Here is a 6,000-nt window from a genome sequence, read left to right on the forward strand (position 1 = left end):
GCAGAACCAGAAATAACCGACAGACCGTTATCATTAGTAAACCAATGGAAAAAATTAAAGTCTTTAAGTCAGCACCTTTGTCAGAGATGGAAGACCAAATACTTAAAGGAACTGCAGAAACGAAAGAAATGGAAACATTCCCAACAGAACGTCCAAGTCGACGACCTGGTGGTAGTTCGTGATGAAAATCTACCTCCAAATGAATGGAGAGTAGGCAGCATCAACAAAGTATATCCAGGGTTGGATCAACGAGTTCGGGTGGTGGACATCCAAACTCAACGTGGCTTAATTTGTCGGCCTATCAGAAAGATTGTCATTGTACCCAATCAATGTTAATTTCATATTATAAATTCACACGTTAATAATCTTCCTTTTCGTTTAGGAAATTATTGAAAATGACGACAATCAACTGCCCCTTATGCGTAGACAGCCATCTACTTCGCTGGTATCCAAAGTTCCGGCAGATGTCCCCAGAAGTAAGGCTGAGGACCACATTGATCCACCGCTATTGCAGCAACTGCCTCGCGTCGAGCCATTCAAAGAATGAATGCCACAGCGTAATACGCTGAAAACGTTGTGGCAACCCACACCACACGATGCTTCATGGCATCAGTTCAGATGCCGAAGAACAAGACGACGATGGAGGAAATGGAGGAAAATTCATTGACAATTGGCACGACGGATTCGGAGCCCTATCAACCATGTCAACCGACGTCAACAGCCCAGCATTCGCAAAGCTCTGACCAACGATGCCTCTCCCGCATACCACACGCCCAAGATCGAGCCGACTTCGGCGTGCTGGTAACTTCCTTTCGGATTGGTGACATGGCAACGATCGACTGAGACTCGATTCGTCTCAGCGACATTGTCCGGACCGAGCGGAACGCCATTCGCTCCGCCGGCCACCCCATCCGAAGTGAAGGCGTGGACGAGGCGCTCATCGTCAAGCCGATGCACGCCGTATCATTAAGGACAGGCACACAACTCTACCTTTGCAACAAAGACTTGCGCTATCACCAACCGCGTTAATAAGCGTTCGAACCGCAACGAGGTTCATAACAGTGCGGGCCATGATCATCCAGTCAGTCCACCCACTGTTATCCTCGCCTCCACGATTGCACGATTGCGACTGCGTACGCAAGCACGTGGAGACAGCCGAGTGTGCGAACTAATGTTTCGGGACAACCAGGGTGGAGAAACAGAAATCTCCGTGAGTGCCCAAATACAACTTCGTCCGTTACCACCGACGCCAGTAAGGTCTTTGGAAGACCATTTATTTCAACAATTCCGCAACCTAAGACTGGCAGTTTTTTATTTAAAATTTTGTGGAATCATTTGCGCCGATCGTTTCCCCATGGCCAACCACATCTACGGAACGAGCGAGCACCGTGCTCCACCACCCGAATTATCACTCACAATAATGCAGGAAATTTTCCTTCATTATTATTGTTAGTTTATACAAGGAATTATTTTTCACTTTTTAGTTTGATATGCTTTAAAAGCGTGTGATTTAGTTTTCTTACCTATATTTGTTTTTAATTTTTTAGTTTTGGCTAAATGAGCCTTAGTCGCCTGCCCCACACCACACCTGCACCCATCATTAACACTCACACTCACCTCGACATCACCACACTTCACATCAACACCACCCACACGCGCGAGCGCAGGATCCACACACTAAAACACACACCACATCACTCCATGGAAAAAGGGTCCGCTTTCACACAAATCAGTTTCGATTCGATCGTCTTGGTCTCTACGTCGCTTGTCCGCCACCGCTACGCAACAATTTAGTATTCGCATCCTAAGTGAATTTAATTCAACATTATATAAGCGTATTCACATACTAAGTACATTTCATGTAACATTATAAAAAGTTGAAGTTATATTGTAAACAAAAAAAGGAAACCCCCCCTAATCGAGTGGTTTACTCTTATTGTGAAATTAAATATACCAGCAAGTGGCGCACAACGAAAGGTTTTTTTTTATTTCGAACACATAAAGCGCACATAAAGCGGTAAGTAAAGCGGGCAGTGAACCCAAATTTGTTAAAATCAGTTCAGATATTAGTTAGGTAGAATATTTCTCTCTGTATTTTAAATTTTTACGAATTCTTATTTTCCGCGGGAACCAAAAAAGTAACGGTACAAACTTTGCTTAATCCATTTCTATTGTTCTTGACTAACACTTATAATTCAAGTGGTCGACCCGGAAAATAGGTAAATTAGATAGGTGGATTGTCTCATTTTCCATTTTTTCAAGTAGAGGGGTTCAAATATTAGGTAGGTAGAATATTTCTTTGTGCATTTTAAATTTTTACGAATTCTTATTTTCTTTTATGAGATTTACCAATATTATGAAATATAAACGCATATAACTTAAATCGTATTCTCCGCCATTAGATTCGGTAACAATTTTTGAAAAGCTCATATCGACGTGACAGCCAAAGTTTAAAAATAAGGAGTTTTCCATTGCAGTTGCTTTTCGGAGGCGTTTTGAAAACTAGTATCTGAATTTTTTTACTACAAAAATTCTATTATAAATACTAATTTTTTATTACCTAAAAGTCACATGTTTTGCATTATTTGATATTATTTCTTCTGTTGCGCGGTTATATATACATATACCTATACAAAATATACTTTCTTTAAGGACATACATATATATCAGTATATACATATGCTATTCAAATGTCACCAAAACTAGTTTTATATAGATGTTGCATACTTTTAAGCCCATCTCTTTGGTGAGCTGCTTAAACTTACTCTCGCCTTCTTCTGCGAATGGTAGGCACCTTGTCGCGGTGCAGGGGCTTAGGCGCAAGGCATAACCGGCGCCTCCAATCCTGTGCGGTTGGTGCTGTTAAGCACGGACCACGCGGGATGTCGGATGCCGCATGCGTGCGCTAACCAAGAGCTACCATCTCCTAATCCAGGGTGTTATGCGACTCCCGTGCCCATTGGAACTTTGCAGCCAGGAGGTTAATGTGGCTGTATTCTAACGGAGCCTTCCCAACACCGGGACGAATTGGGAAGTAACGGTGGCCTTACCGCGTCAAGGGGCTCTGGCGTGGCGGACCTTCCAGTTCCCCATAAAGAACATAGACCCGATAGCTCACCCTGTTTGAGCCAAGGGTCGAAAGAACAGGATGAATAGCAACAACAACAAAACAAACATAAACAAAGGACTTGATGACGGACAAGGGCAACGACATAGGACAACGATAGCGGAAAATAAGAAGGAGATCGAGGCAGTGGAAGGTAAGGGGGGTCGAGGGGCTAGGCGAAAGTTTAGCTTCCTCGACGCTCTTACGCCAGAGGAGCGTTCGCTGTTTGAGGAGCACGCCAGGAAGGATGATGACGACGTGCCCTCTTGCAGCGGAGCGCACCTGGCGGCAACGCCTGGTGCCGCTGCAGCAGAAACTAAGGACGCGTCTCCGGCAATGGGTAACAACAGCAACGTGCCAGTTAGCGCGCAAGGCAGCGGTATCAGCAACCGTGGCCAGGTCAGCCCAGCTCGGAACGTAAGGCGGGGCGACAGCAGGGTACTGCCCGCGGGCACGTACGCCCAAGCCGGAAAAAGGAAGAGCGGCCAAATCACGTCGCAGGAGCCCCCTATCCAAAAGGGTGCGAGGCACGGATACAAAGGCAGCCGGGGCCAACCATATAGACCGGCTCCTCACCGGGTGGAGGAAGGGCGGCGCGGATATGCGTATGCTGTCAGAAACGTCCGCATGGCTGTCCTGCCTGTCAAATACCCGGCGGAGTCGCTGAAACCGGATGAGCTCACCGTGCTCCAGGACATCCTGATAGACGAGGCGTCCGAATGAGAGGACTACACGGCGTCCTTCCTGGGCATCGACTTCAGGGGAGGTATGATGCAGGTAGACTGCCTGGACGAGTCGTCCGCCGACTGGCTGAGGGAACACGCTCCAAAGCTGGGAGGCTGGACGGGCCCTGTCCTCTGCGTGAAGAGGGTGGAAGATGTGCCAATCATGCACAGCATGACGATGTTCCTCCCTCAAAGCGGGGACAGGACATACGAGCACGCCCTGAACCTGGTGAGGAACCAGAACCGGGGACTCAGTATCTCGTCCTGGTGTGTTGCAGGCAGCAAAAAGGAGAAGCTAGGTGACATTGAGGGATGGAGGTTACACCTTTACATCAACGATGAGTCATATAAGTATGTCCGGGCCGCGAGCTTCCGCCTGTTCTACAGATATAGCACGGTCGTCATGCGGCCCTACAAGTCTGCTGACACTGCGAGCAAGGAAGCTAAAACTCTACAGGACAAGGGCGTCGACAACCAGGCAGTGCCGGAGTCCACCCCGGAGGAAACAAAAATGGAGGTGGACGAGTTGTCGGAGCAGACCTGCGGGAGCAAGTCCGGACAGGTAGGGCCAGCAACGACCACTGACGTCCCTGCAGATGGCCGGAACACGGAGCTACCCTCAACGCAGGAGCTCCTAGACGGACTAGGAGGCCCAATGGACAGCAGTGCGGTTGTCGGCGGGGTAGAGGACCTCTCTCTCCTCGAGCCCATTCTATGATGGCCGACGTCATGGAAATTGCCCAAGTGAACCTGCATCATGCGGCGGCAGCCTCAGCTGTCATTACAAGCAGGTTCACTGCGGAGAAACTGGCAAATAAGGTAATCTGGGACCTCTCTAGCAAGAGGCCTAGGACGTGTATAGTTGTCAGAAGCAATATTGATTTCTTTTGCATTTCAGAGTTTCTGACACAGGACTTGGTGGCGGTACAGGCCAGGGATAATGAGGGCAAAGACTTCGTACTGGCCTCAGCATACTTTCCGGGAGAGACAGCAACGGCACCCCCGGAGGCGGTGAAAAGGCTGGTAAAGCACTGCAAACGGCACAAGCTCCCCCTCATCATCGGCTGCGATGCGAACGCTCACCACACAGAATGCAGCACCGACTGCAACGCGAGAGGTGAGTCCCTATTAGAATATGTTGTAGGCAGTAATTTGGCGATTGAAAACGTTGGGTGTGAACCCACTTTCGTAACTATTAACAGGAGGGAGGTACTGGACCTCACCTTGAGCAATGAGCCTGCAAATGGATTGGTCTCGCAATGGAGAGTCTCTACGGAGCCCTCCATATCAGACCACAGGATTTTAAGGTTCACGCTAAAGGCAGAGGTCAGGAAACTCCCCCAGACGCAACCCTCGGAAGGCGAACTGGGATGCCTTCAGGGTTATACTAGGTGAGGAATTGGGCAGGGGGGAGCAGACCGATAGCAGCGTGTCAGGCCCAGGCTTGGAGATTAGCCTATCTAAGCTAAACGAGTCTGTCATTAACGCTTATCATGGCAGCTGCCCCCTACAAGTGACCACAGACAGGCGAAACAGTCCCTGGTGGTACAGGAAACTATCAGACCTCCGGAAAAAAGTACGCAGACACAAACGGCTTTTTACGGCGGGCTCGATCCGGTGGGCAATGGCCTCGTTTGAGAGATTCAAGTCTCCGGGAGTGGATGGTATTTTTCCAGCGCTGTTACAACAGGGGGAGCAGCATTTACTGCCTCACCTGATTCGGCTGCTGAGGGAAAGCCTCGCATTGGCGTACATCCCTGAAGTATGGAGGACATCGAAGGTAATCTTCATACCCAAGGTGGGTAGGAAAGACTACTCATTGGCGAAATCCTTCAGGCCAATCAGTCTAACGTCTTTCCTACTAAAAACCATGGAGAAGATCGTGGACCATGAAATAAGGTCGACAGTGCTGAAGAGAGCACCCCTGCATGCGGCTCAGCACGCCTACAGAGCGGGTAGATCCACTAACACTGCTCTGTACCAGATAACCTCTGAAATAGAGAGTTCACTGGAGCATGGAGAGGTGATGCGTTGCGCGTTCTTGGACATCGAAGGTGCCTTTGACAACAAGTCTCATAAAAGTGTAGCCAAGGCACTGGAGAAAAGGAATGTGGCAGCACATTCCCCCCTCCCCCCTCCCCCACATTAAATCCCTCCAAGACGACCGTA

This window comes from Bactrocera tryoni, unplaced genomic scaffold (genome assembly GCF_016617805.1).
Source record: "Bactrocera tryoni isolate S06 unplaced genomic scaffold, CSIRO_BtryS06_freeze2 scaffold_7, whole genome shotgun sequence".
Classification (NCBI taxonomy): domain Eukaryota; kingdom Metazoa; phylum Arthropoda; class Insecta; order Diptera; family Tephritidae; genus Bactrocera; species Bactrocera tryoni.